At 33.5% G+C, this 27,520-nt stretch overlaps 1 pseudogene; it reads left to right on the forward strand.

The window, feature by feature from the left end:
- Positions 1-1,334: 1,334 nt before the first annotated feature.
- On the forward strand, positions 1,335-3,667 carry LOC143548856 (F-box protein CPR1-like; annotated as a pseudogene).
- Positions 3,668-27,520: the final 23,853 nt, after the last annotated feature.

The raw sequence follows: 27,520 nt of genomic DNA on the forward strand, positions 1-27,520 counted from the left end.
AATCATATTTCACTCAAGATTTCTAAAATAATCCAAAAATTTGTACTGAGACGACATCTTGGAGAAATAAACGATGGTATTTGTTAACCAAACAAAAGCTGACACGTGTAAAGATTCTGACACACCAGACGAGATTTTTAAAAATCTCGTCTGGTCCGACCATATTTTTAACTTAATTAACTTATTAAAAAACCGTCTCTCCAGACGATTTTTTTATATTACTCGTCTGATCAGTTCAAATTATTATTATCCCCGCCTTCTTCCACACTCATCTTCATCTCCAAAATCTCTTATCTCACCACACCAAAATCTTCATCTTCTTCATCTCGTCTGCACGTGAACGCCGCCGGCCACCCACCCTCTAATTTCCCAACCACCACCACCACTTCATCCCCACCAGCCACCATTTCCTTATCGCTTTATTCGTCCACACCACCCTATCTCCACCGTCTGATACAAACCTCGGACACGTGTCACTACCCATCTCCGCCCACTCCACCACCTCCCCACCGTCCACCACCGTCGTCTCCGTAACCCTCTCCACCGTCACAAACGACACTGTTTCTGCTCTCTCTGATAGTGTCACGTGACCATCACGTGATAATATATTCTCTTCCGGTGCCTCTGGCATTAACGACAGCGTCACCGCCGCAGGAAATAACTTTCTCCGATGAAGTTGAAGTTTGTGCTCTTCTATTATTATTATTATTATTATTATTATTATTATTTTGAGACTGTTTTAGCCTTTAAGGAACCTAATGATGCTTGAATGCTGTAATCAGTTGTGTTTGTCATTTACATGTTCTTTATCCTGGTTTTTAGGTCTAATGACGAGATGAAGAAGATGAAGATTTTGGTGTGGTGAGATTGGAGATTTTGGAGATGAAGATGAAGATGAAGATGAAGATGAAGATGAAGAAGATGAAGATGTGGAAGAAGGTAGGGATAATAATAATTTGAACGGACCAGACGAAAACATAAAAAACCGTCTGGAGAGACGGTTTTTTAAAACGTTAATTAAGTTTAAAATATGGTCGGACCAGACGAGATTTTTAAAAATCTCGTCTGGTGTGTCAGAATCTTTACATGTGTCAGCTTTTGTTTGGTTAACAAATACCGTCGTTTATTTCTCCAAGATGTCGACTCAGTACATATTATTTGGATTGTTTTGGGAATCTTGACTTAAATAGGATCTTTTTTTTTCTCTTTCTTTTTTAGGATCATTTAGGAAATTTTCCCTAATTTTAACCTAGCTAGCTTAGCTCGTATCAGGTTTATAACTTAATATAAATAAATTTCATAATTTCGATCGATCTGGTTTAAAATTTTAATTAATGGCAGATGAGCTATCGTTTGATGTGGTTGAGCAGATACTGTTAGGATTGGACGTGGAAGATCTTCTCCGATGCAAGAGTGTGTGCAAGTCATGGCAGTCTCTTATATCCTCTCCTCGTTTTGTTAAAGCTCACTTGAACCGGTCTTACATGAATGATCGCAACAACCCAGAACTTGGACATAGAAGGATTCTTATTGATTTCACTTACAGCAACTGCTCGCATCATGTGATTGGCTCTTGTAATGGTTTAGTATGTGTTTCTCCTTTAAATTGTAAAATCGTAGTAGCCAATACTTCCACGGTTCCACCGGAGAGTATAGTAAACTGCCAACGCCGCCCTGCAGTGTGTCAGTGTGCTTGATCTACACGAATCTTATGTGGCAAGAAAATATGTATGCTGGGGCTTTGGTTACGACTCGTTTGCAGATGATTACAAGGCTGTAGTAGGGCTTTACTCTATAAAGCGTGACCTCACACCTTTTTATGTCTTAACATTGAAGTCAAATATTTGGAAAGTTATCGGAGAAGTCAAGTATAAGTGTCTTGAGGGCATTGACGGTATCTTATGTGGCGGGGCGCTTCACTGGTTGATGGCTGATGTGAATAGCAAGGTAGTACTTATCTGTTTAGATTTATCTACGGATGAGTTTAAAGAAATCCCCCTACCAACAGCAGATGTAGAATTTGAATGGAATGAGAGACACCGACTCGGTGTTTTAGAAGAATGTCTATGCATGTATTCATCTTCCTTCCCATGGGCGTTTTTCCCTTTGTGTACTAAGAAATGGGTGATGAGAAAAAACAAGTGGGAACTATACAATGATAATCATTGTGAGACCAAGTATGATATTGCACACCACTTCAACGTTATGTGGGGGTCAATTGACTGGCACGGTGATGGTAAACCTGTACCCAGCAATGGGAACCATATTCGTATGAGTGTATTTGTCAAGAGCCTTGTGTCTCCCCATCCCCATGTTAATTATAAAAACAACAAAAGTTATGATGGGCAACAGATCGAGGAACGTCAAGGTTTGATGATCTAAATGTCTTTTCTTTTAATCTATGCATATTCTTCTAGCCTGCAAGTTGATACTAAGTTGTCTTATTTTTCTTTTGTATAACGAAAGCTGGGCGTGGAAGATAATATATAAGAGTGTTGAAAGCGGCGACATAAGAAAAAGGAAGAGAAAGAGGACGAGGAAGCATAAAAGGCAAATATAGTGGGGATTTATTGGATATGAATTTATTTATTTTAGTTTGGTTATATATATTTTATCATCCAATACTAATAAATTTGATAGAAATATGTTTTATGTTTATGAACAAATAACATTTACGCGTTTGTTATGAATTTTTGCTGGTCTACTACTATTTAGCTTTAACGGTTGTGTAACATCACGGTCATACTACTCTTGAGCAAAATGTAAGAGATTTATGAGTGATAGTTTGAATACTTATTTTGAATTTTGAGTATTGGACTATTGATGAATGATGATGGATTATAAACTAAAGGTCTTGTATTTTTGTTCAGAACTGCCACTTTTTTAGTTGCCATCTATTTACAACTATAGATACCAGCTTTAGCAATTTGCACACCATAGCTTTTATTTCCTTGTATTATGCAATATGTACAATTTAGTTTTCTGCAATCTGGAGTTTTTTTTATTTTTTTTAAATTCACAGGTTTAATTAATTTCTGCAATATGCAGAGTTTCAATTTTTCTTTTTCTTTTATTTCTGTTTTTCTTTATTTAAATATCCACTAAATCAAAGTGGCTTACGCCACTTATAGTTAGAAGTTCGGTTACATGTTCGGTTCGAGCACATGACCACATGCTATCATTTGATAACATTGCATACATCAAATCCTGTCATGTTTGTAATTAATACTTTCGGTCTGAGGATCTCCTTAATTAAGTTCCTAGGCAAACAACCGAATTATAATAGTTATGTTCAATCCACATCACATACACTTAACTTGTAGAACGCATTCTTCAATCAATCTTGACTCAACACGTTATGAAAATCCGAAATTGAGCAAGAAAAAGATAATATGTCATAAACAAGCTCTATATGATGAATGTTCATACCGAAATCGAAGACTGAACTGGGAATATAGTATATAAAGCATGATTACAATTATTTGAGGATCAGTATAGAAACAAAATAATGTAACAAACTATGAGATATACATAAGATATATGTGGCTATGTGCAACAATAAAAGCAACTAGTAAGGGTGCCAACCTTTATCAACATTCATCTCTTGAGTTCATAATTCATAAGTTGACAAAGCAACGAAGCACACAAACCTCTTACATAACTAAAATCATCTCTCTCAATATCAAATAAATAATATCTATATTTAATTGAAGTTTTAATGATTAATCAACTAAAAATTAAGCATTTGTTTGTATCATTTCACTTTATCCCAACGATGTCAATGTATCTATTATACTGATATTCTTGGATATCATATAAGTAATAAGATAAGTTACATTTCTTTAATACAACTAGCGCGGAACTAAAAAATATTCTCATGCACTCAAATATGTAAAAATATAGAATTTGAACCTTGAATCAACTAGATACCATAAGTAGCATTACGGATTCACGAGGTTAACCCTGCATACAACAAAAAATAAGGTTAATTTAAGATAGAATATATTATGATTTATGTAGAATCGGTCAATTTTTTTATATTCTTTTTAAGTAAAATCTTGAACATTATATATAAATTTAAACTTTGCTTTAGATCAATTATAAAAGACTAAAGGACTAGAACTGACCAAATTTTGGGCTGGGCCCAGGAGATCTTGGTGGATTTTCATGAATCCTGGTACCTTGGAGGATATTGCACTAAAAATTAGTGAACCACAAAGTTGCTTTTACCTTATGTTATTTCAGTAACTTTTACTTTTTGTAACAGATTCTTTCATGAGGACTGGTAAATTATGATTAATAACATATTGAAATATGTACAAAGATATAAGAACATATGTTTTCCCTTTTATTCCCATGGGTTAGTGTAAATAGGTAGCGGTGGATGTGTTGCTTTAATCACAACACTAATAATCGGTCCCAACACTACTAGATTCCTATTGATTTGAGTTTTCCTACCCCGAATCCGGCTCCAACCCACTTTGGTTTTTACCCAACTCAAAATCGATTCCAAACACGAACCAGTTCGAGAAATTACACGATTTATACATCATTAATACATTTACTATATTGTGATCAATGCGATTAACAAACGAATTACAAAGAACTTGAGTTATGAGTGTTCATTATTTGGGTCTATCAAATAAGTAATAACTCATCAAATCGAGTTCTTATTTAAATTTGGGTTTGTCTATTTTGAAATGGGCCAGGTGGCCATGCTTGATAACCCGAAAAAATTATTTTTTAAAAAACTTTGAAGTTAAGAGATCTTTTTCGTAAAATTTCCTTACACGAAGTAAAACATAAATATATGAAATTTTTCTTGAAAATGTAACTTTTATAAAGCGTGAAAATCTATAAATTATAACGCTAATGCTTCTTTAGTTTATTCCGTGTTTTTCTTTCAAATTTTGTTTTTCAAGTTATTTCTTCTACTTTTTTTAACAGTTAATTTTTTTCCGCATTTCATCTCATGTCTAGCATAGAACCTATAATCATTTGGTTGTTTGTAACTTTAAGTTATTTCTTCTATTTTCCACTTTTAATTTAGTTTTTTTTTTTCTTTTTTGTTCTATCTTTTATTTTTTTTCATTAATTTATAATATGTTATCTTTATATTCAATGTAATTTTTGTTTCTAGTTTTCTATTTCATTGCTTGAGCTTTTGTTAAATGAAATACAACCTTATATATATATATATATATATATTGTTGCAACCATTACATCCGTTACCACTTAAATTTCGTGAAAATCGACTCGCCCTCCACCACGAAGCGCGGGTGTAACACTATTTTAAATACAATATATAAAAAATAAAAATAAACTGAAGAAAAGGAAAAGTATAAATCTGAAACCACTATATTTTTTTAATTCACTAACTATAAAACTTGTTAAATGATCGTTACATCATATAATGCCATTACTGATTAATGAAAACCTATATAGAAACTACCATGCGCCTTTGGCAAGTTTCAATCCTAGGAAAAAAACATTGGTGGAACCGTGGTAGTGAAACATGGCTGAGACCGACGTGAAAACAGTGATAACGGATTGTTGGCAATTAAAAATTTAAAACACAATGTTTATTATTGATTAAGAGAGATGGCATGACTTGAAAAAGAAGGGTTAAGTTAGTCAAATGTCTTTATATCTTTATAAACGAAGGGATGAAAAGAATAAAAGTGTATCCCCTACCTTATCACTTATCAAAGCTGTCCGTAGGCAGATCACAACTATATAGCTTCTTTTTTAAGTTGCTATACTTAATTAATTTATTTTTATCTTTATTTTATGGTAATTAAAGAGAAATATAATTAAGTAATATATTTGAGATTGAAGATCTAAAAACTCGAATATAGTTCGAGCAAAATTAATGGGCTTGAGCATATACTTAATATCTCTCATTTAATAAACGAGCTCAGGCATTAGCTTTATATTAATTAAGTTTAATAAGACTAAGTACTAAAAATACATGCATGTCATTTATCTATTTTTTTATAGTTTGTTAAGTAATAATTATTATGTATGAAACTATTATAGATGTGTTATGGTATTTATAGAAAATAAATATATAAATACATATAAAAAAATAATTATTGTCTATGTAGTAAATAATATAATACTTTATATAATAAATGATGGAGTACAAAACAAAGTCGAATGCGAGTTTAAAAAGGTAGTTACTAGCCAACCTCAAATTTAATATAAAAAAAAAAGTTTAAAACTGGTTCAAATAAGTGAGCATGAATGTTTTAACTTTTAAGTGCTAAGAGTTTTCTCAAAATCACAAAATATAACTATTTATTTTTTTGGAAAGCAACTTTCATAAAAGTTAACTGCAAATAAATATCTATTAAATATAAAATGTCACGATCATTAAAAAATAAAAGATAAAAAGCAATTTCAACTCAAACATGGTACAAAGAAAATAAACATGATATGGGCATCTAAAAATTAATTAAATATATATAGATGTATAAACTATAAAAGCAGCGCGTTATCTTATTTATAATATATATTCCTTTTCTATACCTACTATAAGCTAATTTCCTAACACTTTTAATTATTTTCGAGAGCGACTTTCTGAATTTTGGAGATTGATTACATCATCAATCGGGCCTTCGGCCGACTGTTTTATTTTGAAATCGGAGACAGTGAGCTTGGCTACGCAACATTGTCTGAAATTGCAGTCTTCGGCCGACTAGTTTATTTTGAAATTGGAGACTGTGAGCTTGGCTACACAACATTGTCTGAGATTACAGTCGTATAAGACAGCCTTGTCATTGGGTTATCCAAATAACTGGATTTTATTTGTTGGTTGTTAAAAAAAACTGCAATTTTCTTTATATATTAACAGAAAAGATGAGTGTTCACTGGCTTAACATGTAACGAAATTTGAACTACAAAAATTTATCCTATATGTAACGAAATTTGACTTTATAAGTTATGGATAAATTTTTTTTTAGCAAAAGTGTCATGCTGAACAAAAGTATCAAGGCACAAAGAAAACAGTTTACTCGCTAAAATATTTTTACAAATGTTGTCTTTACTTTTTGTTACTTTTAAGAAAGTAAAATTAAAAATGTTATGCGAGGAATACCCATTGTGCCATAATAAAGAAGTAGTTTTATGTTTTTAACTAATTTGCTGCCCAGTTGTTAAATGATGTAATGACTGAGTTATGGAGTAAGCACTCAATTTACTTTGTTCATTACTGGTCAAATTAGCTCATATTCACACCTTTGTTTTGGCAAATTAAATAATATTTTACATATATTGAATGGTTGATGAGTTGATCACATACATACGCTTAGTCTCAGATGAGATTTTGTGCTTACGGTTTCTGTTGATGCTCATGATCTTTTTTTTTTTTAATTTTTTTTTTATTATTTTTTTTTTGTTTCCAGTAGAAGCGCAATACAAGAAACTCCAGTGAATAATTTCCTCAAATCACCTATTTGATGTTTAATTCGTAGGTATTTAAAATTCATTTTAAATTTTTAATCAGCTTGACTACTCATAAAAACAATACTTTTAATGTGACCCATCTAGAACGTATATACTTTTAAATTAAATTGTATACTGACTTTGGATATGGTATACTAACAGAAACGATACTTCATGTACCCAAACGACCCAGTGGCGGATCCAGGAATTTTTTTTAGGTGGTTCACTCTTAATTTATAAGGTGGTTCCTACGCGTCTTCTATATATCCGTACACTATTATTTCGAAACTCGGGTGGTTCCGGGGAACCACCCGTTTGTATGCTGGATCCGCCAATGCAAACGACAATCAAAATGAGCCGTAAGCAGAAAACAACAAATTAAAGGAAGAAAATGAGAGGCTGGGGTGGTTTGTAGCACTATTAATTAATTGCACTCCCGTTCACAATTTCACACTCCCAATGGTTTTTAAAATCAAGCGATCGATAATAATTAATTATCGTAAGAAAATGAGATGTTTGTTTGTACTTGGTGCATGTTTTTTTATTTGTTGGTATGACTTTGCTTTAGTTCACTAACTTAATTCGTATTAATTTGGATAATACTACGAAATGTTTTTCTAGAAACTATATAAAACCGCATTTAAATTTATTTTAATATCAATGAATATAAATCTGAGTGATAAGTGATAACTAAAGTATCATTGACAATGATCTTTCGTTTAAGTGAATGAGGTAAGATATACAAAGACTTAATTTAAAAATGCAAGGTTTTGGATTCAAGTTTGACATGTGATAAAATATAGTGGGTTTCAGGTTGGGCCATGAGGTTTTTCACCTATAGTGTGTTTCCTCATAAGGATGGTCTCCGGATCAAGACTAACGGGGCAGACTCATGTACGAGCTTCCCTAAATGAACGTGTCAGCCTAGCCCACGATTACATACTCGAGCAACGAAAATAATCAAGTAAGCTAGTGGTTACTGGTCAGTCAATGATCTAGTTAATGGAAGTTCACACTTAAAAACAAAAAAGCTGGAGTGTCATTCTACCGGTATAATAGGTGGATCGGTCTTAAAAACCAATTCACATTATATATAACTAGTTTTCTTACACAGCGCATTGCGTCGGGCAGCTGGCAAAACCCCAATGTTGAAACCCAGACGTTGGTAAAACCTGAGCATTACGATGGTGAAACGACACGAATTCAGATGATATCGGTTGTGTTCGTTATGGTATAGACACTGTTGATAAAATTTGAGCGTTAAAAGCAAAGATTAATTCGTCATATAACATATAAAAGGATTAACAAATTAAAAACTATATATACTTAAAAAGATGTTTATTTAATCGGCAAGCCCAGGTGGTGGTAAAATTCGAGCGTTGTCGATCCCGGCATTGAGGCGGTAACATAACACGAATTCGGTTGGTTTCGATCATGTTCTTTACGGTACCGGAGCTACAAAAAATATAAAATTTAAGGTCGATCAATGGCCAATTGGGGTGGGAGTCGGCCCGGGGGGGGGGGGGGGGGGTTATCAGTAACTTGTGTATAGGTAAAACCTGAGCGTTGAGGAAGCGAGTCTATGTGAATTCGGTCGGTTTCCGTCAACTTCGTTATGATACCGGAACTCAAACAAAAAAATTTAGCGTTTAATCGGTTTCCATTGCGTTCGTTTTAATAACTGAACTAAATACAAAAAACAAAATTCACGAACTAATACGGTGCCGCCAAGTGACTAACAGGGCACTTGCGGCAGCAAAGTTCATATTTATATATGACAGAATTACAAATTTTGTCCTTTAAAAAAAGCCAAAAACCGGTTCGTGTCCTTTTCTAAGTTTCCTTGCAGGCGGTGTACTTTAAACTTTTTTTTCCTACAACTTTTGTCCTTTACGCTAACTGGGTTAGAAAAAGTCAGTTAAATGCCCTCACGTGAGACGCATGTGAGGGCATTTTTGTCTTTTCGCCTGTACCTGCAAAAAGTTTATCATCTTCTTTTTGGCCACCTGAACCATCTCCTCCGAAATTCCGGCCACCTGAACCACCACCTCCGAAATTCCGGCCACCTGAATCATGTGCAGACATCACTGTAGAATGAGAAAATGATATCGGTATTTCTTCACATAATCAAAACAATAAAAACAGAAAATAAATCATTAACCGAAAGCGTACTTATAACAGGAATGTTTTTGCAGACTTGATGCTCCATGATCAAGGTGAGAAGGGCAAAACCGGAAATCGATGGCAACTCGACTTCGGTCAATATAAGGTCAATGTTATGTGATCTTCCTTTTAACACCTCCCATGCCTTTAACCCTCAGAAACAGCAGCAACTACTTCCAATCAAATGATAAACACTAATTAGCCCAGATTCAAATCTTGATTATTAATTCCCCCTAAATCAACTAAAAATATCAAAACTTGGTGATGAAGATTTCTCAGCAAGCCTTGATTACAAAAACCCACCAACAATTTCTTAAATTAAACACTAATTAACCTTCAATTAGTTGATAACTCATCCACCACCACCAAACCCACCATCAACTCGCCGGAGCTTCCATCACAACTTGCCGGAGCTTCCATTTTCTCACAATCAGAGCATAATAATAACTCAATCCACCCACAAACCCACCAACACAATGGTCAACAACAAACGCAAACCCCGGCGACAATCCAAACGCGTTTTAACATCAAATTAAAGGACCGTAACACCTATCTTCATTAACGGTAGGCCATATCTTGTCGTCTAAACCCACTCCTAACCTCTGATTACTCTAAAACTCCCTCTGGATATCGTGATTCTTAACCTAAGAACCGTTTTCCGGCGAGTCCGTTCGCCGTCATCCCAACACATTTTCAGGTAATTTGTATATGATTTTTGATCGTCATTAACCAATAATCAAAACCCCTAAGTCAATTTCAACGAACAAGGAACCGATTTGTGGAATTCATTTTCGTCGGGGTTTGCGTTTGTTGTTGACCATTGTGTTGGTGGGTTTGTGGGTGGATTGAGTTATTATTATGCTCTGATTGTGAGAAAATGGAAGCTCCGGCGAGTTGTGATGGAAGCTCCGGCGAGTTGACGGAATTGGAAGCTCCGGATTGAGTTATTATTATGATCCGGTGATGGAATTGGGGTTTTTGGTTTGGTCTGGAAGATGTAATTGGGTTTGGGAGGGGAGGTTGGTGGGTTTGGTGGTGGTTGCTGGAGGTTGAATGGTGGGGTGAAGGTTGCTGGAGGTTGTCTGTGGCTTCTGCAGAAACGGTGTCAAATAGAAACGGTGTACTGCAAATGGGTTGTTGGTGGGTTTGGTGGTGGTTGCAAAATGAAGAAGAAGAAGATGATAAACTTTTTGCAGGTACAGGCGAAAAGACAAAAATGCCCTCACATGCGTCTCACGTGAGGGCATTTAACTGACTTTTTCTAACCCAGTTAGCGTAAAGGACAAAAGTTGTAGGAAAAAAAAGTTTAAAGTACACCGCCTGCAAGGAAACTTAGAAAAGGACACGAACCGGTTTTTGGCTTTTTTTAAAGGACAAAATTTGTAATTCTGTCTTTATATATAGTATATTAGTAATAATTTAAAGTGTTGAAAACCAAATATATAACAAATATGACTGTAACAATAAAACATGACGTACGTAAATGGTTCTGAAAATGATTCTTTTGTTGAGAATTATTTAATGGTTCTCATTTTCGCTAGAGCAACCCCCTTTTGAGCTACTAGTCTTAATTGATGATTCATGATTTTTTTTTTATGTATGTTTCAGTCCATCAACCAGAATTTGTTTGTCCACTGCCCATTCCAACATCAACTAATTATTTACTTATTTTCAAGTACATTACTATTTTACATTTAACTATATATTTAAGTTAAAAAATGAGTTACACAAAATATAAACTATTATAAACAACTAAATAGCTCGAATTTGGTTTGCAATTTGAAATGATAATTAATCTATTTAATAAACAACGATTGACAATGATTATCATTTAAAATTCTAGATATTGGAATAGAAATTACACGCTAAAAATTGTATTCAACGTATCTGCTTTAAAGAAATAGACAATCATCGATCCAAACTGGCCTTTTTCATATAATTAGCCAAACACTACGTAGTGTAACTTTACAAATTGGCAACACTAAGCTTTTCACAAAACCTTCAATTCTCGAAAATATTCAACTAAATACAAACTTAAAATCACCATATATATTCAACTAAATAACGCTTTAATGCACGCACGTACGTAGTTACAATTTAACTTAATGAAATATTAAGCTTAATCTATGTAGTTAATACTTAATAACGGTCGGTCACGTTATTATTGCATGGCCATGCAGACGATAATAACTATTTCGGGGACTGCGAGTCGAGTATCCCTTGATGTAAGTCCCATAACTTCTGCCTGAGCATCACTGATTCGGACCGAAGGCGTTCGTTTTCCTGCCCGAAAAGTTGTGCATGGTTGAGTGTAAACCGTAGCCGGTTCATTATTTCTCGGTTCTCAGACTTATGCCGGTTCACAAAACTTATAAGGTTCTCCAAGTGTTGTTGTTTTCTCTTGCGAGATCGGCGGGCAGACTCCCGGTTTGATATCATTCGTCTCTTCTTTCGTTCATCCATTTCGTCTATTACCACGGGACGTCTGTCATCGGAGCCAGAACTTGAGCTATTGGTTAGTTTTGGTGTGGAGTTGTCGACTTCAGAACCAGAAAATGACAAGACTGGTTCACTGGGTTCGGAAACCAATGGATTTTCATTGGTTTCCGAATCCTGAGGAACAAACGTTGTTCCAGAAAGGCCGTCGGACGCCTGGAAAACGGTTGGGAACATTGTGGGAGGGTTTTATAATATGGGTGAAGAAGGTTGGAGGGGGAAAGGGAAGGAACGATGGGAAGGAAGTCGGTATTTATCGGGAAAACATCAAGTTGCTGGTAGGGTCCACCCCCTTATCAAAACACCTTTTTTTTATTAACGTAAGTTTTTTAATTGGGCGTGACATATAAACAAAAAGTAAAGGTTAATTAACTTTAGTTAAATTGTTAATTAATATTATTACTATTATTATACAGAAAACCAACTAAGAGCATCCACAACGACATACAAATCGTCACCATGTCATATTTCAGTTTTCTATTTAAATACTCCACTTTCTTTCACAACAACAAACTCTTACATAACTCTATTAAAAAATATTAAATATGTATACATTTGTGTTTATTATATAATGTGGTGTGTATTAGGGGTGAGCAATAACCGAATCGGTAACCGAAACCGAACCGAAAACCGACGAACCGAACCGATATAACCGAAAACCGAAATTAACCGAACCGAACCGAACTCTTCATTTTTTAATATTTTCAAGCATTGTTTCCTCTATTTCATGTATTATATATATTAATAGTTTAACACTATCATTTTCATGTATTTATATCTCCATTTCATGTTTTAATATCTCAATTTTATATATTTATACCTTCATTTCATGTAGTTATGCATTCATTTCATGTATTTAAACATTCATTTCATGTAGTTTTAAGCAAAATTTTAGCCCAAATTTGATACCGGTTATTAACCGAATCAAACCGATAACCGATCGGTTAGGTTGGGTTAATGCTAATAACCGAACCGAACCGTACACGCCCCTAGTGTGTTTGAGAGAAGGGGGGACCTATACTACAAGTCTGCCGCAGCCCGCAAGTTTGTAATAACAAACCTGTAACAATCCAATGCTCTACAACCATGAAGTTTGGTTCGCTCCAAGTATGCAGACTGCCATTGGACTTTGAGGCATGTAGCCCGATGGGATGCTGTAATTTAAATAACAATACAATGCTTTAGTATGTTAAATTGTTAATTATCTATACTATATATAATACACCAAATAAGGGTAAATTAAGACACCCATTTTTAAGTAATTTACATATTTTTAATGGCTAATGTACATCTTATGTAGCATGCAAGATAAGGACAAACTTGTCCATTACAAAATATGCCTTAAAATGGTTACAATATAGCTCCCTCAACTTTACTCAATGTAACATTCTAAAATTTATAATGTTAAATAAAGAAAGTTGCGTAGTGATTTCGCTTTGTTAGTTAATGTCGAGTAAAGAACGGATCATGGACTTAGATTAATTAAGATGAGTTAAATGAGAATGGACCTTAGGTCCATGGGCTTTAAGGGATATAAATATCCCCTAAACCAACCTAAAACCCTAAACCCTCATTTCATTTCCATCTTATTCTCTAGCACACACCCAAAACACACGACCCGAACCAAGATCCGGAGGCGAAAACCCGAGCTTGTTGGTGCTGGAACGTCGTGACGGACCAAAACAACATCAAGGCTTAACCGGGTACGTAGTTCGACTCGTTCAAGGTACGTTTATAGTTAGAAATCGTTCATATAGGTTCGGTTTGATTTGGGAAATCATAGATCTGTGTTAGTTTGTTATAAACGAACCTAAAACAACAAATATTACTGGAATTGATTAGCATTTGATAGGTTAATTGTTAACCTAAAAGAACCCGTAACCTATATGCCTAAATCGCACCCCTTAAACATCGATGTTAGGCCGATTTGATGGTTGGGGTTTGTAGGCGCTGGTCAGACGATTACGAGGATACCTAAATCGAGTTATTTGGTTAAGAAACGAAGGATTTAAGGACGAACAGTAGCTGCAGCCGACAACTTCGCCTGCAAGCTAAGTTCGCCTGATGACAACTTCGCCTAAAAGCTAAGTTCGCCTGATGACAACTTCGCCTAAAAGCTAAGTTCGCCTAAGGGTTAACTTCGCCTAAAGCTAAGTTCGCCTAAGGGTTAACTTCGCCTAAAGCTAAGTTCGCCTAAGGTTTAACTTCGCCTAAAGTCAAGTTCGATTAGAAAATAAATTAAAAACGATAAGTAAAAGTAAGCTAATACTAGGCCACCAGATTAAATCAGGCGAGTATTGATACGTGTAACTTATACAGTCAGCCGAGCTCAGTTAAAGAAGGGATTTACAACTATCGGAGGAAGAAGCAGAGTTCAGGTGAGTTTCTAGCCCCCATTCCTTGTTATGTTTTCGGGGCTGTGTGCATACTCGATGTGTTGTTAATACATTTATCCTAAGTGATAAGTGTATGCCATATGTGATATATGTGATGGATATGAATGATTGCTTGTCGGTACGCGAACGATCTTCGGATATTGCGCGTACTGTCAGGTTAAAAAAAATAAAGGTACGAATATTATATATCGAAGATGTATGAACATTACAAATGAATACTTGTCGGGGCGTGAACGATCTTCGGCTATTGCACGTATCGACAAGGGGTTTGGTTGTTAAATGAATGATGTAAAGAACGCCTAGAGTGTTCTTATGCTATAATGTAATTATTGTATATGTGAAGTATGTGTATACAGGTACACGAATGGTATGTGAGTTCTACGTTCGATATAGTAAGTTAGGATGGCAAATCCCTCTAGCTTCTGTCGGACATAGACTCGGCTGGTGGTGGCGTAGTTAAGGACTGCGGGCCTTATACGTAACGTAGATGATAGATGTAAACGTAGATAGGGACGGTGGGCCTTATACGTGTTACAGATAATAGACGACAACGTAGTTAAGGACTGCGGACCTTATACGTGTTATAGATAGGCATCAGCATAGGAAAGGACTGTGGACCTTATACGTGCTGTATTTGTAGCATAGGGGGGGATTGCGGACCTCGTACGTGCTTTGAATTAGGTTGCAACATAGGGAAGGACTGTGGACCTTGTACGTGTTGTGGATGTAGGATGGTATAGGGAAGGACTGCGGACCTTGCACGTGCCATGAATGGTGAACATAGGTAAGGACTGCGGACCTTTTACGTGTTCACGACCTTGAGTACAGGTATAGACGGCGGACTATGAACGTACTCTCGGTTGACTGAGGTTAGGGATTGTAGATATGTATGTATGGTAGTAAGTATGTATGTAGAACAGAAAGGTAACTAGTTAAGTATGGATATGTATCTTCGGATATGTATGTATGTGTATGTATTGTATGGCGTCCGATTAACTAGAACTCACTCAGCGTAGCTGACTTTTAGTATGCACGCAGGTGATCAGACCAAAGAACTAGCATGAGGATGGCACATGGCATGGATTGAACGGCTGGCATCTTAAGATGAAAGAAAAGATGTTTTAAATATAATGATTTGTTTTATAATATCAAAGAAGAGATTGAATGTTTTGTAACGAATGCTTCAAGTAAACGTTTCCGCGAAAGTTTTAATGAACTCTGATTTGTAAGAACTGTGTTTATGATTAAATCCGACGCTAAAGTAAGGCTACCGGGTTCGGGGCCTTACACTCAACTTTTGTATGTTTTAAGAAATAGTTGCTAATTTGGACGTTTATCTTTACACATACATTCCTTTTAATTTTAATTGTAAATAACTTCCCACTAAAGATTTTCTAACGACCATAACTTTTTCATACGTTAATATTTTTTATAAAAAAATGCACCATAAAAATGAGCATTTTATTGTCTTTAATTTGGGTATGGTTTTGCTATAATTTTTCATATAAAAAAAATTAACATACTACGTATGGGTATTCACAATTTGGTTTTAACGGTTTTAAAGTTATACCGTGAGCTAAACCGTTGGTTTGATTTTTTGTTATTAAAAACCGAAACTGAACCCTTGAAACTTTAAACTGAATCGTTACTAATGGTTTGGTTTCACTTATTGAACTTCAATAATAAACTTACCTTCTGATCCGGTTTTATATGGTCAATTTTCTGTATAAACCATAAACCAAATCCTTTGCTATGGTTTGAACATTCGGAAACCGACTGACCAAAAATGATGATTGGTTCAAACGTTTTCAAGGATTCAAACGAACCTTGAACATCCACAATTGTTACATGATTACTACAATTTTGTTTCCCACCGCATCGCGCGGGCACCCGTTTAGTATTATTATTATACGGAAGACCAACTAATTTTAGTTTAAGGTTAATTAATGCTTTTGAGTCATGCGGCACTAAAGGCGGGGCAACCGTGTCTTTAAAAAAGAGAGTGACATCAGCAATGTGGGTCCTAGAATGTTGACGTTTATGGCTTAGTAACGAAGGAACAAAACAGTAGACAACCATTGTTGGACATGTGTCACTTCCCCATGGGCAAATTGATGGAAGCCAATAGTATATGGAGTAGCTTACGTGGGTACACGTAGGTGGCACGGCTTTGAGTCGAAACACCAAGCCAACTAAGAGCATTCTCGACTCATTCTTTAAAATTGTCAAACCCATATAATTTAAGGTAAATTTAAAAAAAAAAATCATAAAAATCATCTCTCAAATCCATTCCCTATTATATGACAACTAAAGGAAATCCCTAAATATAGGGACTTATTTTTTATCCGTACCATATAAGAGCATTCACATCTCATTCCATATATTTTCCCTATAATTTAGCTAAAAAATACCCTTCTATAAATTTATCTATCATTTTTCAAAATTCTTTCACATTTTATTCCATATTCATATCCATAAATTAATTCTTTATTATTTTTTTCTCTTTTGTCTTATATAGGGTGATTGGGAGATATGTGATATATTATATGGTATGGATAAAAAATGAGTCCCCATATTTAGGGATTTACTTTAGTTGCCATATAACTCATCCATATAATAGGGAATGGATTGGAGAGGTGGATTTTGATGGTTTTATTAGAATTTACCCTAAATTATATTGGTTTTGACAACTTTAGAGAATGGGTTGAGAATGCTCTAATATATCACATATCTCCTAATCATCATTTACTATATAATAAGACAAAAGAGAAAAAAATAATAAAAAATTAATTTATGGATATGATTAGAGAATAGAATGTGGAAGAATTTTGAAAAATGATATATAAATTTATGAAATAATGTTTTTTAGCTAAATTATAGGAAAAATATATGGAATGGGATGTGAATGCTCTAACACGGCTTAACTTATTACCAATACCACACCACCATTCATAGTTACTTCACATCACCGGGACGTAGACAGTTTTTGAGGAACAGCTTCGGCCGAAAACTCGTACAAATTTCTTTTTAATGTTATATATTCATGTATAATGACATTCGAAAAAATTATCAAACCTAAAATTAAGTGAGAGAATTGACCGTCTATCCATCGAAATTTTCCGAACCTATAGGAAAAAAATTTATTGGCTATGCCACCACACACCACCATCAATAAGAGCTATATGTACCTTCAAATCTTGCTCGTTCACGGTCATTGACCACCCTTGTTCCTCTTCCTTTTGGACTTTGGTGACAAGGTACAACAGCCAACAAACCACGTCACTGTGAACCACACCTACGTATACATCACCTCCATGGTCAATGATCCATCTACCTAGGGCCGTCTTTGAGGCATGGCAGGGTAGTCGACGGTCCGCTAGGCCCGAAATTTTTTTTTTTCAAAAAAAAATTATATGTATTTTTATCAAAAACATGTGTATAACCAATGTTTCAAGCACAGTTACATAACCACTAGCTTGGTCTAATGGTAAAGGAGTATGACATCTAACCAAAAGGTTGTGGGTTCTAGTCTTATTTGAGACAATTTTAAGCTTATTGTTATACAAAAGGTTTTTACACAACTTAAATCATAATCAAATAAGCCCATTTATAATTAAATTGTTTAAACTCAACAAAATATTTTTTTTACTTAAGGCAAAAAAAAAATTCGTCTGGCCCAAAAAAATTTTCTTCTTTTCGGAACCAGCCTGCATCTACCATCAAAATTTACTTATGTACAGCCGTTGATTTTGATTCACATGATTGAATATTTTATATGTAGGAATTACATACTAAAGTTTCTACATGTATTACATTGTTTTCTACAGCAGTACAAGTTTATATCCCCAGTATGCCCTAGGAAACGTTGTCATGAGCAAAAAAAATTGTTTAATTAAAATCTTGTCAAACACGGGTCTCAACTTTCTACTTCTATATACTCATTCTTCGCATTATTGTTACGACACTGGCTAGTAATCGTGTTGTAAGTTCTTACATGCTATATTAATTCTTTTTCATTTGTTATTATACTTTATTTTAAAATTGTGAACGTTGTCCTTACAATATTTCTTTTTCCTATATATAACGTTACTGCATACAAAGGCGTACATGCATGTCAATCTTTAATATTTTTAAATAATGAAGTAACATGATAATAGTTACCAAATAATGTATTAATATTTGTAAAGAATGAAACACTATTCTTGGAAGCATGAGGCCGACAACAAGTAAAAGATAGATAAAGTTACAAAGTTGTTGTTTTCCATCGGTCGTCTGTGTATGATCGGAGTAATTTACTTAATAATGCATGATAAAGAAACTGAATTTGTTTTAGAAGGTAGTTAAGTAAGTTATCCAATAAATAATTAAATAAATAAATAAAGTATACACACGGTGGCGTATCTAGCAAAAACTTTGCACTGACACATACCAAATATATATATTTGCATTACTAGCAATTGGTTAATTATGAAATGCATTCATTTGTAGTTATGTAATTAGTTGTTATATATATATATATATATATATATATATATATATATATATAAACAGGGTATATAGCGGTTAGCGGTTTGGTGGAATTGGTTCTTTAATTGTCGAAGCTTATAACTAATGATAACGTACTAAATTTATGTAAAAGAAGAAGATGCGATTGCTTTCCAAAAGCAGATTTCCTAGCTAGGTAAAACCCTACACAAAAAAGCTTGTTGTTAGTGGAAGACCCGGAAACGTTTTTCTTCATGGTCGAAAATTGTTTAGGCATGAATATTTATAGTTATACATGTATAAAAAAATTCAGGTCGTGTCATGTCACTATGTCAGGACAGGCACAAGATAAATTAAACCAACTTCAAACTGCATAAGCATCACAAAAATGCGTCAATCGTCATTGAAAACACATAATAAAAATAAAATATTCCTACAATTGTCGACGGATTTTCATTTTTTGAACCCTATCGATTACATCATCTAAGGAAACATTCAAAGGCGTCTCATATTCAATATAATAAATACAACTATAGTTCAAATCCTCGTCACTAATCCGATTACATAAATCAGACTTCAAATAGTTAATTAATTGCGGGAAAATATCTTTCAATACTTGCGGTTGTGATGACTAAAACGATGGCTAACTTCAATTATTGGTACACCAAAGTAAGTGAAAGATGTTTCTTTGTTTCACCGTTAAATCATACAAAACTATATAACCCATCACTAGTATCGGTTGTCCTTGCCTAAGCAAGTCTTCACATCTTTGAAGCACTTGTTATGTAACAACTCGGGTTTTCCTAATTCATATTTTTATTAAATACTCGACTCGTTTCGATGTTCGAATTATTTTATCAAAAGTCGTGTTTAATGAGAAGACTAATTATTAATATATTATTATTAATTATTTATATTTATAATATTATCTTATCTTTCTTATATTAGCATGTTCAACCCAAACCTGAACTATTAACCTCATTCGTGCCCATCCTCAAACCTCAAGGACTAAAAGGAAAATTTCATTATAACCCATTTTCATTACTTGGATATCAACAACCCAAACCCGTATCCATTTTGCTTTCTTGAACCCGAATACAAAATCGGTTAACTTGGGCCACAATGTTCGTTTATTAGTTGTAATTGATCTTGTGTATCAAATAATCAAGTTATATTCGGCCTAAAGATCACTCTAATCATGTCAATTGTATCATATATGATCGGTTTTCCTTAATAGCCTAACCGACAACCCAATAAGCTTGTTATACACGAAATAGATCATATTATTTCAATTAAATTGACAGATTTCTTTCTTAAACCCTATACAACGATAACCCCTTATTCAGTTTGATTATTTTGGCTGTTAACTACACGTTCATACCCTATTTGCGCCGGCCCCTGTGATGCCCGATTAATCTTACCTCCGTTCACTGATCAAGGTAATTAATCACTTGGTTCTGATCGAAATCCCTTATTCTACATAAACCCTATGATTAATTTGATCGATTTAACAGTTAGGATCAAATCAATTTCTAGGGCTTATATGATTAATTTGTTATTAACAGCTCATGTTTATATTTAAAAGAAACGAGTTAATAACGCATGTCAGTGGCAGACCAGTTGGTTGAGAACCATGTGTTTCGCGGTGGAGGTCGCGGGTTCGACTCCCCGCACCCCGACATTTTTGGGTTTTTTTTTATTAATTCTTTTTAAGGTTTTAACAATTTTATTAATAATAATGACTTATGAAGTTTATTTTAATAAAAACCGACTTTATATTACTTATTTTCTCACGTTCTCGTTTGTGTATATATATATGTTAACATGAACAACAATATTTTTATATAAATATATATCAAGTAAACTATTAATACGTTTATAAAACTAATAATAATATAGTTAAGATGTGTTTTATCTATACTCATATATTTGGCAAATTAATTAGTTATAAAAGAAGTGTCTTACTTTTACACAAATATTTCTATATAATAAAATACTATATTAATTAAATGATAATTTTTAAAAGATGTATTTTACTAGTATAATATTTTTACATAATAAAATATTTTAATACACTTATATAGTTCACGAATTAATTAATTTCGAAGGTGGTATTTTATTTATACAAACATTACTACGTCATAAAACATGATTAAGGGGCTAAATAGATTTATAAACTAAGTTTAAATAGAATATGTACCTTAATAAATATTATAATTATCGAGCTTTCTTAATCGATCTAGTTCATTAACTTATCGTATCCATATTCTATTTTCCTCATTATGCTTTCCACGAATCGTCATTCTCATTGTTATCTTGATAATATTTTGTTCGTCTTTGAGGTGAGTACCACATTCCCCTATTTTACTTGTTTTCCACGTTTTGGGGACATATGCGTAAACATATTTCTTATTATATACTTATATTCAAAACTGCAATTTTGTCTTATGTGTTAATAACTTATACCTTACTTGTTTATGTGCTTATTTGCTTTGTATGCTTTCGCATTCGGAGAGGTTCAACATAATCTCAGTCTAGTATGATCATACGCCAAAAATGTCGTCATTCTCATTGTTATCTTGATAATCTTTTGTTCGTCTTTGAGGTGAGTACCACATTCCCCTATTTTACTTGTTTTCCACGTTTTGGGGACATATGCGTAAACATATTTCTTATTATATACTTATATTCAAAACTGCAACTTTGTCTTATGTGTTAACAACTTATACCTTACTTGTTTATGTGCTTATTTGCTTTGTATGCTTTCGCATTCGGAGAGGTTCAACATAATCTCAGTCTAGTATGATCATACGCCAGTCATTAGCCTTTGTGCATCTCGACATCTCAGTTATACTTTCTTATTTGGTTAATTTGTTATTTTCATATGACTTGTTGCAGCTACATATTTTTGTTATATATACTATATGTACAACTAAACTGGTGTGTTACTTACTCAACATGTGTTGTTGACAAAATTCTATTTTATACGCATATGCAGGTTATCGATTGAATTAGTTGCAAAACTTTGTGAAGATTTAGTGAAGAATTATGTTAGAAAAGATAAAATCAAGAATTAAATTTGTGTTTATTGTTTGTTTAATGAGTTGTATTTTGTATTTGATTTATTTGGAAATTGAATAAAATTAATAGATATTGTCATATAAACATTGCATGATACTACCTTGAGAGCTGTGGCAATCAGTTCGCGCCCCGACATTTCCGCCGTAGGTTGGGGTGTGATATGTTATGTGTATAAAAGCTCACCCTAACGACGTTCTAATTTGCTTAGTTTATTCCAGCCATCAAACCCTTCCATAACCAACACGTATTTGTGATTTCCTATGTAGTTATTAAACAAGAAGCAACACAAGCCATATTCATAATCCGTTTTTTTATTAACTAAATAACAAATTCTTCTAATTTCTAAACCATTCAGGATTAAAGCGTCTTAAAATAACCTATTGGTTGGTCTTTGAAGTAGGTATGCTCTTTTAATTTTATATTGTTGATTTGGGTGATAAGTGAAAATTGGCTTTTGATCAGCAGGATCCGATGGGAGATTATCTAAATCAACAAATGATTTGTGAGCTTTTCTTTTAGAAAAAACCGGTATGATCACATTCATGTTTCCTGTTAAAAATTTACAAATAATCAAACAAGAAAAGAAAAGAATAATGTTCGATTCATTCGATATAATATCAAATACTGAAATCCAGAACTCAGGAAAACAAAAATACGTTACTATTCAAACAAGCCAAGCAGCAAACAAAAACGAACTGAAGCATATTCAATGTCCACTTCTTTTAACTTGGGTATAAGTTATAATTTATGGATTTGAGAATTGGGCTTTTTTTTGGTATTGGGCTATTGTCCATATTGGGTCTGTGTCCAATTTCATTTTATTTTAAATCCAAGTTAATTACTATAGCCTATTATGTTGGATGTAATTTCAGACATCAAGTCGTAAGTCCGTGAACTTGAATGACTAATGTTGACAAACAGGTCATTGTGATTATGTTTTCTAATCGCATTGTAATTATCTATACTATATATAATACATCAAACAAGGGCAAATTAAGACACTCATTTTTAAGTAATTTACAACACTTAAAGCATGAGGTACATATGCTACTAAGGGTAAACATGTCTTTTAAACACAATCCATTTAACTTACAAGTTTGGTCCCTCGTCTTTAACCGTATTATGTTTTTAATTTTACTCCAATAATTTTTAAACGACTTTAGCATTTTCATACGTTAATATTTTTATAAACAAATTGCACCATAAAAACAAGCATTTTATTCTCTTTAATTTGGATATAATATTGTTGTAATTTTTTTTTTCATTTTAAATAAATTAATATGTTACATAGGGGTGTTCAGTGTCGGTTTTGATGGTTTTTAAGTTAAACTTGTGAGTTCAACTGTTAATACTGATATTTTGTCGTCCAAAACCAAACTCAACCATTGAAAGTTGAAACCAAATCGTTATTAACGGCCTGATTCCAGTTTGGTTTCACAGTTTAAACTTTTATAATAAATTTGGTTTAAAATAATTAATAATTTAAATGTATCATCAATTTTAACTAAAAACTAACATAATATGATACTTGAGATGATCATATATATAAAAATGATAATTTTAGCCACATAAATGGTAAATATTAATGGAAGATCTAGGACGTGAAATAATAACAATAAATATTACAAAATGAATCATATTGCAATTAGGTTAAGTTACAGTCTTTCTAGTTTCATATGGCCGGTTGCCGATATGAACCGCGAACCAACCATTCAATACGTTTTGAAAATTTTGAAACCGACCAACAAACCGGAAGAAAAAAAGAAAAAGAAAAAAGAAGTCAAACCAATGACCGATTTAAATGATTTCAAGGTTTTAACCGAACCGTAAACCATATATTTGTATGTGATTAACAGGTCCAAACACCCGCTGCATCGCGCGGGCACCTGTCTAGTAATTGGTAATGTCTTGGCTAGCAAGTTAGGCTAGTCTATATAAATCAAGTTATGATTTGACATTATAGTTTGTGGTGTAAGATGCAATCGAAGCCTGGTTCATCTTGAGACACACACGAGATGTAACCGAGTTAGGGTTCATCTAGATGCAACCGAGTTAGGGTTCATCAAGAGTCAAATCGAGTTAGGGTTTGATAGATTGTAATTAGTTTTTAGAGTTAGATTTTCTAATTAATAAACAAGAGTTATTTGTTTACATTGTGTTTGATTATCGATCCAGGACTTGATATAGCCCTATAGGTTTAAATCATTTTTTTTTCTTTCGTTTCAGTTGCTCAGTGTCAGAATTTATTTGGGGTCGTTATTAAAATTCAATGGGGGCTGGTTTTGAAAATATATAGGCCCGATATAAAATTTTCTTAGGATGCAACCATAAGTTGTATTAATACTAAAAATAATTCACATGGGATACGAGCGACCCATATTCCTTGGCATTGGGTCCATCCCCAGTGGCGGAGCCACATGTTGACCACTGGGTTTAACCGAACACGATTTTTTTCGGTTTTATACATAACCTATAGTATCGAATTAACAAACAAACTCATTCTTTTTCAGCGAACGAACCCAGTGTCATTACATAATAAAACGTTGGAACCCATGGATTATAACAAATTTAGTGATTTTTTTATAAATGAATATATATTTTTTTATAAAATATATAAAGCTTTGAAAGACTTTAAAAACTACTCACAAACATCATAAATGGACAATTAATAACTCGTATCTAAATTATATAAAAAAAACTCAAAGTTATTCACAGAATGGGTCAATAATCCCAACTCAATTAACATTCTTCAACATAACACCAATAAAAACTAAACATGAATGATGCGTAATCGGATGGGTGACGATTATATGGATGATGCTTTTATTTGTTACATTGAAAATAAGTTCTTTTTAAAGTCACGATTGAATATGTTATGAATCGTTTTCAAAAAACGAAAACATATATGGAATGATTATAATATGATATATATATATATATATATATATATATATATTTAATATGACTTTGTATTTTATTAAATGTCGACGATATACTTTTGCTATAATAATGATATTGGATTTTATTTAATTAACCGAAAGATTGACATGACCTGAGCCGAACCGATACATCCGGGTCCGAAAACTTTGACGTCTGAAAAAATCGAGCACCGAAAAATCTCGAACCAATAGGATAAAATTACTGGCTCCGCCATTGTTCATCCCTGCTATGTGAAATTATTTTCCTTTCCAAGCGGCTGAGTTTCTGTTTCTTTACTAAACAAATGTTTAAATTTGTAAGTAGATTTATAGGCTATTTGTGAATCAGAACGCTAAAAATACAACTAAATAATACCCTACAGTACACTTCATCTACTTGTAATCGGTGATCAATAATATCTTTAACTAAATTAAAAATATAGTTCTCAAATGATTGCCACTCTATAATGGTATGATAAATAATACGACATATGGTTTCTAAACTGGATCCTACAAACAAGTTCGAACATTTTACAACCCTTAAAGTATTGAGTCGCTGAACAATGACAAATGTATCCTCTTGCGATGACATAAGTTTGGGATGTCATGACGACATGTCGTTGCTATAGGGTAAAAAAAGCCTATGGCGATGATTTTGCCGTAATTGTCGGCTCCAAAGGATCGTAAGTATAGGTTTTTCTTGTCTCCATAAGCGTCTTCACCATAGACACATTTTAGCGATGATAAGTCGCCGCCATAAACAAATAAAAATAAGTTATTTATTTAAACATAATTATACCTATTGTGATGACATGTTATTTTTATGAATAAATAACAATTTATTTATTTAATAAAGATATTAAGAATCAAAGACAAAAAAAAATGACTTTTCATCATGCTCTATTTATGGCTTAATTCCCAGGTGATATTTAAATCGACAGTTGTTCAATCGAGATAACCATATGGATATGTATCGGAGGACATATATAGGTAACCCGTTAAAAAACTTCTTTATAACCATGTTTAGTGGATAGCTTCACTAGCAAGCTATTAAGAAGAATATGTATGAAACTTTTAGCTATGTATTCTAGAATGGGAATAGGCACCCGACCTAAACAGCCCATGTGTGTGGACAATATTCGTTCATATAATTTCTTTATGTTGTTATAATTTTGAGTCAACTCTGACTTTGACCATTTCTGTCGTTTTCTTCCTGGGTTGGTGAGGATCCTTCAAATCAATTCAGGCACGGGTCTATGACCACTTCCATTAACACCTGTGGCTCTATATCTCCATCTCAACATTAAAACTTTATTTTTATTTTAACCTTAATACTATACAATTGTAAACCAAAACTTATGAATCTAATAAAACAATTACTAAATGAATCTCCGTTTAGAAATTGTAAAATGACGACTTTGTTTAATAAACTATAACTATGGTTCCTAAAACGTTTAATTTATGGGGAACTTACGAATGCGTTCAATTCAACATGTATAATATTTCTTTACACGGGTTTAAAGCTTTACCTAATATGTTTCTAGGTTCACACATAGTCACATAGATAGCTACATGAATAATAACTTCACCAGTTTATCCTAACGGGGATTCGGCAACGTCATTGGATTATTCCTTCGGCCGCACAACCACCTCACGCTACAAACTTGAAGGTCCTTTGAATGGACTGAGAGGTGAGCAGGGCCGGTTCAACCTTTTTCATAAGCCTAAAGCGAATTTATAAATCGAAATCCTTTAAAAGAAATTAAAATATGCTTATGATTTTAACACATGAGAATATGATAATGCATATTCATGTTTCCAATAATCTTAATGAGCATTTAGTGTTAGTAATAGCGTTAACTAAATCAACAACTGATGTTATTAGATTAACTATTTCATGAGAAAATCTACTGAATTTTTTTTTTTACCACCAAGATGAAAGCAATATCTCTTGTAACAAATATATCCAGGAAAGTTAAATGCAAAGCCCAAATCAACATATGTATAAAAAGAAAGTTAAAATTGAAAGGCCTTCAGAAAGGGAGGCCTGAAGCAAAGGTGGTGTGAGCACATACGACCACGTGTTATGGGCCTTATGGTGGTGTGAACTGTGAAGTGGACGTAAACTGCAATACAGTGGCACTAGTACCATTGAACTTCGCCACAGACAAGCGCAAGGGTGTGAAGCGAGGTTGAAAATTTGTTTTCTTAATATTAAGTTATATTTAACCCAATAATAATTAATATATCCTCACCTCACACCACAACCACATTTCACATTTCAAACCCACATGTTTTTGGATGTTATATGCAAAACAATGTCTGCATGTCGCTTACGATGCGAACTCACATCTCACAGTTTCGTTTCACATATAACAACCATGAAAGGCAACCCACCAAACCACCATGCTTGAAAGTCATGAGCACATGCTAGCACGGGAGCAACAGAATAAGCGCGAATTATATTAAAATAGTTACCAAAGTGTACTAAAATCATTAAATAAATCATGCAGCGCCATTCACTATGTATAACCC

The sequence above is a fragment of the Bidens hawaiensis genome, unplaced genomic scaffold, assembly GCF_021521415.1.
Source record: "Bidens hawaiensis isolate Kalapana, Puna unplaced genomic scaffold, B.hawaiensis_p1.1 tig00015291_1, whole genome shotgun sequence".
In the NCBI taxonomy this organism is placed as follows: domain Eukaryota; kingdom Viridiplantae; phylum Streptophyta; class Magnoliopsida; order Asterales; family Asteraceae; genus Bidens; species Bidens hawaiensis.